This window comes from Heteronotia binoei, chromosome 1 (assembly GCF_032191835.1).
Source record: "Heteronotia binoei isolate CCM8104 ecotype False Entrance Well chromosome 1, APGP_CSIRO_Hbin_v1, whole genome shotgun sequence".
Lineage (NCBI taxonomy): Eukaryota > Metazoa > Chordata > Lepidosauria > Squamata > Gekkonidae > Heteronotia > Heteronotia binoei.
Genome location: NC_083223.1, coordinates 182,104,633 through 182,117,288, shown reverse-complemented (window position 1 = coordinate 182,117,288; position 12,656 = coordinate 182,104,633).

Genomic DNA, 12,656 nt, shown 5'->3' with positions numbered 1-12,656 from the left:
GAACAGGCAGAGCGCAATTACGCTCAAATTGACAAAGAGGCTCTGGCAATCGTAGCAGGGGTCTACAAGTTCAACAATTATTTGTATGGGAGGAGGTTCACCATAGCCACAGACCACAAGCCACTCTTGGGTCTGTTAGCTCCGGACTGCCAAACCCCACAAATCCTATCGCAGCACGTGTTGAGGTGGAACCAATTCCTTAACTCATACACGTACACCTTGGTCCACCGGCTCGGCAAGGCAATGGGCCACGCAGACGCGCTCAGCCGTTTGCCGCTACCCGCCATGGACCCAGCCCCAGCCCCGGCCCACCACGTTATGTTAGTCGAAACACTCCCGGAGCAGCCCCTACATGCAGCTGAGGTTGCAAAAGCCACTTGGAAGAATAAAACACTGGCGAGGGTTCTCGACTGGGTGGTAAGGGGGTGGCCAGATGGGAAGATGGGGGAAGAGTTCAGGCCATACAACACAAGGAGGGAGGACCTAGCCGCCCACAAAGGGTGCCTCTTGTGGGCTAGTAGGGTAGCGGTTCCCCCCCCCGCTACAGAAGCGAGTACTAGAGTCACTCCACGAAACCCACCCAGGTATAGTAAGAATGAAAGCCTTAGCGCGGAGCTATGTCTGGTGGCCGGGGATGGACGAGGAGATAGAGAACTGGGTTCGGAGGTGTAGCGTGTGCCAGGAGTCTCGACCCGAACCGCCCAGCGCCCCCGCCACATGATGGGAAACCAACCGGAAACCATGGTCGAGGCTCCACATAGACTTTGCGGGCCCCTTCCAGGGTCAGATATTTTTGATTGCGGTGGACGCCTACACCAAGTGGCTGAAGGTCATTCCAGTAGTGTCCACCTCATCGGCAGCCGCAATCTGAGCGCTGCGCAGGGCCCTGAGCACACACGGTATCCCGGACACAATAGTTTCGGACAACGGGACGGCTTTTACCTCTGGGGAATTCCAGGTGTTCTTACAGAGGTACCTAATCAGACACATACGGTCTGCCCCATTCCACCCGGCCACCAACGGCCAGGCGGAGCGCATGGTGCGCACAACCAAGGAGGCACTGGGTCGGATTGTGCAGAGCAATTGGGACCACCGGCTAGCCGCATTCCTGTTTGATAACAGGGTAATCCCCAACCCAGCCACGGGGGTGAGCCCGGCGGAGCTCCTCATGGGGTGCAAGCTCACCACAAGGCTGGACCAGATGCACCCTGACAGAGCCTCGGACGTCCGCGGGTCCCCCGAGATCAGGGAAGCGGCCAGGGGTTTCTTCGTGGGGGATCCGGTGTTCGCTTGGAATTACGCGCAGGGGCCAGAATGGGTGGCGGGACGAGTGCTGCGCGTACTAGGGTCCCGCCATTATGAAGTGTCGACAGAGGGGGGCCAGATCTTAAGACGGCACATCGACCAATTGCGCCGCTGCACCTTGCCAGAGGAACCCACCGAGGCAAGGGACGCGAGGGCCAGGGGTGAGCCAACAAGGGGTCTGCCAGAAGCGGCAGCGCCAGAGCCAATCCTGCCCGCGCACGATCCCCCAAGTACGGCAGAACCAGAGCCCCCTACAGAACCGAACGGGCAGCCCTCGGAGGGGGCACTCCCTGGGGAGACTCCAGCCACGGGAGCTGCCCCGACACCAAAAGCAGCCCCTAGGTGATCAACCCGGGAGCGCTGGGCTCCCGCCTACCTACAGGACTATGTACATCAACTAGGGGGGGAGGAGTGTAGTGTATTGCGTTAGTACACTATCACGTTATTGCGTTATTACGCCATGTTGTATCACAAGCACCGCACAGCCATGCAGCGGAGGCGACTGGGGGGGGGGGGCAGTCCCCAGGCGACTTTGCACAGCGCACGAAAGGCTCCGCCTATGACCATCAGTGGCGGGAAGTTTGACTGGCCAGGATTGGACTGGCCAGCCTGGGAGGTTGTTCCGGGTTATGTATATAAGCGGGACCCGGCCCGCGTGTTCGCTCTCTTGTGATGTGCCTCAATTAAAGCATGTTGCCCTATCATCGTCTCCAGTCTCGGTACATTACAAACTGCTGCCAGAAGAATAGAAAACCTGCAAACCTCTCTGAAATGCAGGCCTCACACTAGGGATGGATCTAAATGTGGCTCCTTTGATTGATGGTTGATGCATGAACTAGGGAGCAGTAATAAAAAAGTTTTGTTATCCTCACAACATTACAATTTCCAGTGCTCTTAGAAGCTGTTTTGGAATTTAAAGCCACAAAACCTAGAAATACATGATGTAATTTCCAAAATGGTGCATTTAATTAACCATTCTGGCCTGGTGGTATTACCAGTAGATTACAAAGTAATGACCAGTACACTACACAGTAAGCCTTGCGGTATTACCAGTAAATTACAAAAACAAAAATATTTGTATCCTCTAATTCAACACTGCTGTCTGCTTCAGGATAGGGTGGCCAGATGTCTTCTTTTTTGAGGCATGTCCTCGGAAACACCCAGATTCTGCATCTGCCCACTCAGTACAACTGGCTAAGGTGGCAATGGAGACTAGATTCCTTAGCAATCTAAGGATACCTGTAACAGGAAGAAGAACTGCTAAAACAAACCAAGCCATTTGCAGCGAATTGGATGATGAGCCATAAGAAAACAGAGCTTGGGCCTTGAATTGTTCTCTACCTGGCAACAAGACAGAACTGGCACTATGGTGAATTGCATTTCTGTTTAAATAATAGTAATTAAGTGTACACTTGCATCTATGAATGTAAATAAGCATATGCAAATTTTCTCCTCTTTCATGCTCTCCTTTGAAGGCCACTGTTCCCTTTTTTTTGGTTTTCAGGCAGTGTAGCTATCGTGGTTGCCATTTCTCTGAAAAGCTGGGTCCTCCTTCCACAATCGCTACATCTCACAATACCAGCTTCTTTTCCAAGAAGCGTTTGGAGAAATGGAGAAAACATGAGAATAGCATTGAAGGGTATTTCACTTTAGGGGTGTCCATTTACTTTCAGTGGAACATCTGAGTTTTGAAATATTGTTAGGAGCTCCCAGAATTAAAATATACTATGAAGTACTTTAGAGCAACTGAAGCATACAATTAACCTGGCAGTGAAAATCAAATGGCTACTGATCTATAGTTCTCCCTGATATGATTTCATGCCTGTAAGGTTTTGCTTCTTTCTGAGACTCCTTATATGTAAAACCTGTAATGGTATCTCTCTGAAGTTTCTGAGATGATGTGTTTTATGCTGCCTGCTTGTCTGCTATGACAAGGAGGGATTTTGAATGCTGACTGCTGCCACCAATTATGTGAAAGGCATGACCGATTTAACCAGCACTCCATTAAAATCGATCACCCTGTCACTTTTCCTGTATTAAAAATTTACTCCTGAGAAAATGGCATGGTAGGCAAAGGGAAGGATTAAACAAAAGTTGTTTTATTAAAATAAACTGGCAGGGAAGGGGGTTAATATATGTATATAGGTGTCTGGGCTTTAGCAGATGTAAACAGACATTTAAAACTGTACACAGAACACTTCTGAGGTGATTGGCTACACACAATACAGTGTTTCCCTGAGAATCGCTTCACATTTCCTAAAGGTTTCAAGTATCTTTCTGGTTTGACTTTTGATGACTGGATTATATTTCTAGTTAATGCTTCCACTTCACAATTTCACACAAACCTGAGTGTGCTAAGCTTTTGTCCCTGTGGGTGTAAGACCAAGGTCCCTGCACTAGACCTTCTCCTTTTGGTATGATCATTATTATCTGCCCATTATCATCTGCCCGGAGAGCCAGTTTGGTGTAGTGGTTAAGTGTGCGGACTCTTATCTGGGAGAACCGGGTTTGATTCCCCACTCCTCCACTTGCATCTGCTGGAATGGCCTTGGGTCAGCCATAGCTCTGGCAGAGGTTGTCCTTGAAAGGGCAGCTGCTGTGAGAGCCCTCTCCAGCCCCACCCACCTCACAGGGTGTCTGTTGGGGGGAGGAAGGTAAAGGAGATTGTGAGCCGCTCTGAGACTCTTCGGAGTGGAGGGCGGGATATAAATCCAATATCTTCTTCTTCTTCAGACAAGTAACCTGTGCTTTTGGCACCTTTTGAGGACGTTTCACTGATGCCTCAAAATCCCTTTTCCAAAGCCTGACCTGCCAGCCTGTCAGTCTTTCCCCCCTTTGAACATTAAGCTTCATAAAGGGACTGTTTTCTCCCTCAAGATGCGATTATTTGACAGACAAATACAGGTCTTTACTCTTGAGAGCAGTCTCTCATCTGAGTCTCTAATATTTAAAACCCCACTTCATGGGCTCTGCATTAGACTTGGCTTTGTGACTTTTGTCACACTCTCATGAGCATTTCCAAAAGAGCTCTTCTGTCTTCTCTAGTCAGTCTTCAGCTTTCTTCAGCTCTGTGACTGACTTTTTCAACTGCCTAACTGCCACTGTCCTTCGACAGTCTGAAGCAACCTGTACAGGATATCATAAATAGATCCCTGACGGAAGGGCATTTTCCAACACCACTTAAAGAGGCGGTGGTCCATCCCTTCTTGAAAAAAAACAACGCAAGACCCGGTCGAATTGGCACATTACCGGCCGGTCTCGAATTTGCCCTTTTGGGCAAACTCATCGAAAGGGCAGTGGTGATGCAGCTACAGGGTTTCCTGGAGGGCCACGGGACGGAGACAGTGCTGGTTGCCCTGGTAGATGACCTTCAAAGCCATCTGGATCGGGGCGGCTGGGCGGTGCTGATGTTGTTGGACCTATCGGCAGTGTTCGATACGGTCGACCATCGGTTACTGACCTGCCGCCTTGCCGATGCGGGGATCCAGGGGTTGGCCTTACAATGGCTTTCCTCTTTCCTTAAGGGTCGGGGACAAAGGGTGGCAATTGGGGATGAACTGTCCCGGAGACACATGCTTGACTGCGGAGTGCCTCAAGGGGCAGTGCTCTCCCCGATGTTATTTAACATCTATATGCGCCCCCTTGCCCAGATTGCCCGAAGGTATGGGTTGGGTTGTCATCAGTATGCTGATGACATCCAGCTCTATCTGCTTATGGATGGCCGGCCTGCCTGTGCCTCTGAAAGTTTGGACCAGGAGTTACAGGCCATGGCTAAGTGGTTCAGGCTGAGTGGGCTGAGACTAAACCCGGCCAAGACAGAGGTCCTTTGCTTGGGCCGTCATGGCCCAAGAGGGGAAATCCCCCTGCCAGTTTTTGACGGTGTGCCACTGACAGCGGCGCACAAGGTCAATAGTTTGGGGGTACTATTGGAGCCTTCCTTAACGATGGAGGCTCAAATAGCAGCCACTGCTAAGTCTGCATTCTTTCATCTTAGGTGGGCGAGGCAGTTGGCTCCTTTCCTGGAACATGACGATCTAGCAATGGTGATTCATGCAATGGTCACCTCGAGGTTGTACTGCAATGCCCTCCACATGGGGCTGCCCTTGTGCCGAACCCAGAAGCTGCAGTTAGTGCAGAATGTTGCTGCCCGGCTGTTATTAGGGCTCCCAAGATGGGAGCACATTCGGCCGGGGCTCCGGAGTCTGCACTGGCTGCCGATAATATACCGAGTCTGATACAAGGTGCTGCTTATTGCCTTTAAAGCCCTATATGGCCTAGGACCCGCCTACCTTAGGGACCGTCTCTCCCCACATGTTCCCCAGAGAGTACTGAGATCGGGCTCTCAAAATCTGCTTGCTATCCCCGGGCCAAAGGAGGCCCGTCTGAAATCCACCAGGGACAGGACCTTTTCTGTAGGCTCCTTGCTGGTGGAACCAGCTGCCAGAAGAGGTGAGGGCCCTGCGGGACTTTGGCCAGTTCCGCAGGGCCTGTAAGACAGCCCTCTTCTGGCTGGCCTATAATTAACTGGCATTAGAAATTCTATAGAAGGTTCAGTGTAGTATTTTGATAGATCGCTGTTTAAATGTTTTATTATTTTACTGTTTTAACTGTTGTAATTGATGTATTTTAAATTTAAAATTCTATGTTAGATTTTATATGTTGTGAGCCGCCCTGAGCCACTTCGGTGGGAAGGGCGGGATATAAATTGAAATAAACTTAAACTTAATGAGCGTGAGTTCTGTCAGCTGTCACTCAATGGTCCATAGCATTGCTGGTCCATAGCATTGCTGCTGTTCATCATAACTACCTTAGTGTTGCTCACTTATTTTTACTGCCACCAAAGGCTCTCATTTTAGACTTCTTTAGATGAACCCAAAGAACAGGATGGCTTAGTTATACTTGGTAGAATGATAGAATGGGTAGCATGTGAAGGTGGGGGCTCTGAGGCAAAAGGGGATTCTTTACTCTAAATAAAATAATTGTTCTCTCTTAATCATAGAGTTTGTTTAGAAAGTACCACTGTCCTTTGACAGTTTGAAGGAACCCACTAATGAGCGTGAGTTCTGTCAGCTGTCACTCAATGGTCCTTAGCATGCATATTGCTGCTTTTCATCAAATCTGCCTTAGTGTTACTCACTTATTTTTACTGCCACCAAAGGCTCTCATCTTAGACTTCTTTAGATGAACCCAAAGAACAGGATGGCTTAGTTATACTTGGTAGAATGATAGAATGGGTAGCATGTGAAGGTGAGGGCTCTGAGGCAAAAGGGGATTCTTTACTCTAAACAAAATAATTGCTAGGGATTGTAGAATCTTTCGAGCTCAAGTGCCGTGTTCTACTGGAGAAAGTTTTTCTTCCAGACGTTTCGTTCTCGGCTGCGGAGAACATCCTCAGTGGTGTTGCAGCCAGAGCAGGTGCTCTGACCTTCTTGGCTGCTGTGCATTGAGTGAGGCCAGGGCTGCTGGAGAGCTGCTATTTCTAGACTGGAGGGGGTGTGGTGAAAGGGCAATAGGTTTGTGGATGTGCCCATTGTTTGGTGGGGCTTCCTGGAAAGGTAGTGATAAGGGAACTGGCTGTTGAATGTGACCATTGTTCTGTGTTAATTGCTGGGAGGGTTGGAAGGGGTGTGAAGAAAAGGAAGATGGTTGTTGATTATGCTGATTGTTCTGTGGAATGTACTGGTTGTTCTGTGAATTTCTGCAATTTATAGTCTGTAGGGTGTTATGCAGAGCTGGATACCAATATTGGTGGATGGAAATGCCTTCTTCCTTTCTGTTAAAATTGTGCTGGTGTTTGTATATCTCAATAGCTTCTCTGTTCAGGTGGGTATGATAATGTGAGGCCATAGAAAGGACTTCAGTTCTTTCAAAGTGGATGACATGGTCTCCTTCTTGAAGTGCATGTTCAGCTACAGCTGATTTTTCTGGCTGAAAAAAGCGACAGTGTCTCTTGTGTTCGGTGAGGCGGGTGTTGATACTGCGTTGGGTAGTGCCAATGTAGACTGCACCACAGGAGCAGGGTATTTTGTAGACTCCAGGGGTTGAAAGTGGATCTCTCATATCTTTGGCCGAGTGCAGCAAGTGGCAGCCGAGAACGAAATGTCTGGAAGAAAAACTTTCTCCAGTAGAACACGGCACTTGAGCCCGAAAGATTCTACAATCCCTAATGATGTTACCAGCCGTGAAAACCTGAAATCTTTGATAAAATAATTGTTCTCTCTTAATCATAGAGTTTATTTATTTATTTATTTATTTATTTATCGTATTTATATCCCGCCCTCCCCACCGAAGCAGGCTCAGGGCAGCTAACAGCATTGCAATATCAACAATATGTCACGGCTGGGGCCGGGTCAGGCAAAGTCCAGAGGCAGTCCGAGGTCTGTAGCCAGTAAGCAGGAGGGTCCGAGGCGCCAAATCCGAATCACTGTAGAAGTATCGCAGGTCTGAGGTCCAGAAGCCGAGGTCAGGGAGTCCAGAAGTCCAAAGCCAAAGTCAGGGAGTCAGGAACCAAAGTCAAGCCGGAGTGGATGCTAGAATGTCAGGGAGATGACTAGTTGCTTCCACAAAGCTTCCTCCCAAAGCCCACAGCTATATAGCCCTCTGCTGGCTGTTGCCCGTTTGGGCTAATTGCTGGCTCAGGGAGGCAGCCAGGATCCTGTTACCACTCAAGCATCCTTGCTCTTAGAAGGGCCAGAATCCTCTCAGAACTCAGGGCTCAGGGAGCGTCTTGCTTGTGAGCGTGCCGCCCTCCTCCGATCCCTGAGGTCCTGCCGGAGGCGGTCACGCACACGAGCCACCCGAGAGGGCGAGGCAGGGGGGCTGGGATCTTCTCCAGCAGGAGGCAGGGGCACTGGTGCAGGTGGCAGGGGCACAGTTTCCTCATCAGACTCAACTTCCTCTGAAGGGTCCCCAGCACCCATGACACTATCCCCCCCCCCAGGGCCCCCCTCCGTCGAGGGACCTGGAAGGTCGGGGTGGTCGTTGTGGAACTGGTGCACCAAGTCCGGGGCATGAAGATTGTCCTCGGGCTCCCAAGACCGGTCTTCTGGGCCGTATCCCTCCCAGTCCACCAGGTACTGGAGGCCTCCACGATGGTACCGGGAGTCCAGGATCTGGCGCACCTCATATTCTTCCTCGTCATCCACCAACACTGGTGGTGGCGGCGGTGGGGAAGGAGTCCGAGCTGGGTCAGGGGGTGCAGCCGGAACAAGGAGGGAGCGATGAAACACGGGGTGAATGCGGAGGTGGGGTGGCAACTGGAGCCTGAAGGCGACGGGGTTTATTTGTTCAACGACGGGGTAGGGTCCAATGAACCGTGCATCCAGCTTGTGAGACCGACCAGGCCGGCGCAGGTAGCGAGTTGAGAGCCACACCTGATCCCCCGGCTGCACTGGAGGGCCTTCTTGCCTCTTTCGGTCCGCAGCCCGTTTATATGCCTCCTTGGCTTGCTGTAGCTGCTCTCGGAGCAAGTCTTGGCTGGCACGGAGTTCTTGCAGGTAGGCATCGACGGCGGGGACATTCGTGGGTGGTAGGATCGCTGGGAAGAACCGAGGGTGGTACCCGTAGGTTGCAGCAAACGGGGTCATTTGGGTGCATGAATGGACCGCGTTGTTGTATGCAAACTCCGCTAGGGGCAATAGAGTGGTCCAGTCATCCTGCTGGTAACAGGTGTAACAGCGGAGATATTGCTCTAGCGTGGCATTGGTGCGCTCTGTCTGGCCATCTGTCTGTGGGTGGTAGGCCGAGGACAGGTGCACTCGAGTACCCAGGCTGGAATGGAGGGCTTGCCAGAACCGAGAGGAGAACTGAGGGCCCCGATCGGAGATCAGATGGGCTGGGAGTCCATGCAGACGAAAGATGTGTTGCAGGTAAAGCTGGGCCGTCTCCTGAGCTGTGGGGAGTTTCGGGCACGGAACAAAGTGGGCCATCTTGGTAAATAGGTCGACGACCACCCAGATACAAGTCTGACCCTTGGAGCGTGGAAGTTCCGTGATGAAGTCCATCGAGATGGTATCCCAGGGTCCTGAAGATGTGGGCAAGGGCTGCAGCAAACCTGAGGGTTTGGCTGGGATGTCTTTGGCCCGTCGGCAGACGTCACAGGAGCTGACATAGCGGGCAACATCAGCGCGAACTCGTGGCCACCAGAATTCCCTTGTCAGCAAGTGGGTGGTCTTATGCTGTCCAAAGTGCCCGGCGGGTAACGAGTCGTGGGTCAGGCGTAGCACTTCTGCCCGCAAGGGCCCGGGCGGCACATAGAGGCGTTCGCGGTGTAGCAAGAGGCCGCCTCGAGTCGTGAACTCCCCTGTTGGGTCATCTTGGAGAGCCTGGAGGTGTTGCTGGACCCAGGGATCATTGGCCTGGCTAGCCCGAATGTCCTCCACGAGTGCTGGTGAAGCGGAGGTGGCTGCAAATACTGAGGGCGGCAGGATTGGAGCAGCGGGCGCGGTCTCAGTTGAGGCAGGGGCGTATTCCGGTTTCCGGGAGAGCGCGTCTGCTTTCCGGTTCTGGGTATGGGGGATGTAGGAGATCCGGAAGTCGAAGCGAGAGAAGAATAGGGACCACCGGATCTGGCGCTGGTTGAGACGGCGGGTGGTCTGGAGGTGTTCCAAGTTCCGGTGATCGGTGAGCACTTGAACAGGGTGGCGAGCCCCTTCGAGGTAATGTCGCCAAACCTCAAACGCCGCCTTGATCGCGAGCAACTCCCTCTCCCAGATGGTATAGTTCCTCTCTGCAGCAGTGAGCTGCCGCGAGTAATAGGCGCAGGGCTGTAGTGGCTGGGACGGCTCCTCGCGCTGGGACAGCACTGCTCCCAGGGCCACGTTGGAGGCATCAGCTTCCACCGTAAAGGGAAGCTGGGGGTCGGGGTATCTCAGGAGTGGCCCGGTGGCAAAGCGAGTCTTCAGGGTGGAGAAGGCGCTATCGGCCTCTGGGGACCAGTGGAAGGGTTCTTTGGGGCGGAGTAGTTGAGTCAGGGGTGTGGTCAGGGATGCGTAGGATGAATTGCCGATAGTAGTTGGCAAAACCGAGGAACCGCTGCAGGTCTTTGCGATTCTGAGGAGCCTGCCAGGTCAGGACCGCTTCTACTTTTTTCGGGTCCATGAGGATCCCCTGCGGTGACACGATGTGCCCAAGGAACTCGACGGAGCGCAGGTCGAAGTCGCACTTCTCCAGCTTGGCGTAGAGACCATGGGCTCGTAGGCGCTGCAGGACCTGGCGGACGTGCTCGGCGTGCTGGGCAGGATTGCGGGAGTAAATTAGGATGTCATCCAGGTATATGATCGCGAAGCGGTCGAGCAGGTCCCGGAATATGTCATTCATGAACCTCTGGAAGACAGCGGGGGCATTGGTCAGTCCGAAGGGCATTACCAGGTGCTCGTACTGCCCGTATCGGGTCCCAAACGCGGTCTTCCATTCGTCTCCGGGCCGTATGCGCACCAAATTGTACGCTCCACGGAGGTCCAGCTTGGTGTAGATTTGGGCCCCCTTTAGGCGATCCAAGAGTTCAGGGATCAGTGGTAGAGGGTACCGGTCGCGGATGGTGATCTTGTTCAGGGCCCGGTAGTCATTGCACAGCCGGAGCTCCCCACTTTTCTTCTTCACGAAGAGCACTGGAGCAGATAGGGGAGAGGTTGAGGGTCGGATGAATCCGCGTTTCAGGTTCTTGTCCAGGAAGTCTCGCAGAGCTGCCAACTCCGGCTCCGACATTGGGTACAGATGCCCCACCGGGAGTGGTGCCCCAGGTACCAAATCAATGGCACAGTCGTAGGGCCGGTGAGGGGGAAGCTGATCAGCTCCTGTCTCTTCGAAGACATCAGCAAAGTCCACATACTTCTGAGGGAGCTGAGGACCACCACTCGGGATGCCAGCTGCTAGAGTGGTGGGAGGAGTCAGATGGGGGCATGGGTCTCGGAAGCGTAGTTCCTGCTGGGCCCAGTCCACGATGGGGTTGTGCAGCTTCAGCCAGGAAAGGCCTAGAATCAGCGGGAAGCGAGGCATGCGGGCGACATCAAACCGCAGCTGTTCTTGGTGCTGCTGGACGTGGAAGGTGATGGGACAGGTCTCCTGGGTGACGGGGCCAGAACGGAGGAGGCGCCCGTCAATAGCCTCCACCAGCGACGGAATCCCTTTTGTCTGCACAGGGATCTGGTGCTGCTTCACAAAGGCGGCATCTATAAAACAGTGGGCCGCTCCCGAGTCCAGCATGGCATACACGAACAGCCAGCGTTCGTCAGGCAGACGGAGTTTGACTGGTAGCAGGAATGGCCCTGGGGTATCAGCCCGCTGTTCGGAGGACCCAGCTAGTCGCCCCAGGCTGGGGGGTCCACTTACACCTGGGGCTGCCCTTTTGGCGGCGGTGGCAGCGAAGGTCCAGGTATCCGATGCTTAGCAGGGCAGCCAGAGGCATAGTGGCCTGCCGTGCCGCAGTAGAGGCACAGATTCTGCGTGCGGCGTCTGGTCTTTTCCTCTGGGGTCAGGCGGGGTCGAGCAGCTCCAAGCTGCATAAGCTCATCCTTGGTGCTGGTACTAGCTGGGGACGGGCGAGGAGCCAGGTAGCACGGCGCAGGGAGCTGGCGCCCTCTGGTCTTGGCTTGGCGGCGACTTTCCAGGCGGCCATCGATGCGGAGGCAGAGGGTGATAAGTTCTTGGAGCGTGGGTGGCTGCTCCACCCTGGCCAGTTCATCCAGGACCTCCTCTGCCAACCCCTCAGTAAACTGGTCCATCTGGGCAGCCTCATTCCACGCCAAGTCCTGGGTCAGGAGCTTGAATTCAGTGGCATATTGAGCCACCGAGGAGTTGCCTTGTTTCAGTGCCCTGATCTTCCGGTTGGCTGTGGCTGCTTGGACTGGGTTTGAGAAAGCAGCAGACAGGTGGGCCTCAAACCCCTGGTAATCAGTCAGTAGGGGAGAGGACGCGACCAGTAAGGGTGTGGCCCATTTGGCCGCCTGCCCCTTTAACAGACTGATGACGAAACACACCTTGGTTTTGTCATTGAGGAAGTCCCGTGCTCTCAGTTCAAAGTACAGCCGACACTGTGCTAGGAAGGCAGGAAATTCTTCCACGGCACCCCCAAATCTGTCAGGTGGGGGAACTGGGCACTTGGCTGGAGCACTGGCCGCAGGTTGTTGCTGCAAGTGCACTACTGCCTGTGTTAGCTGCTGTACCTGGGCTTGGAGCGCAGCCAGTAGTTCTGTGGTTTCACTTGCTTCAGCATCCATCCTGTGGAGTGGGTGTTTGTACGGTGGAAGCAATCTGTCACGGCTGGGGCCGGGTCAGGCAAAGTCCAGAGGCAGTCCGAGGTCTGTAGCCAGTAAGCAGGAGGGTCCGAGGCGCCAAATCCGAATCACTGTAGA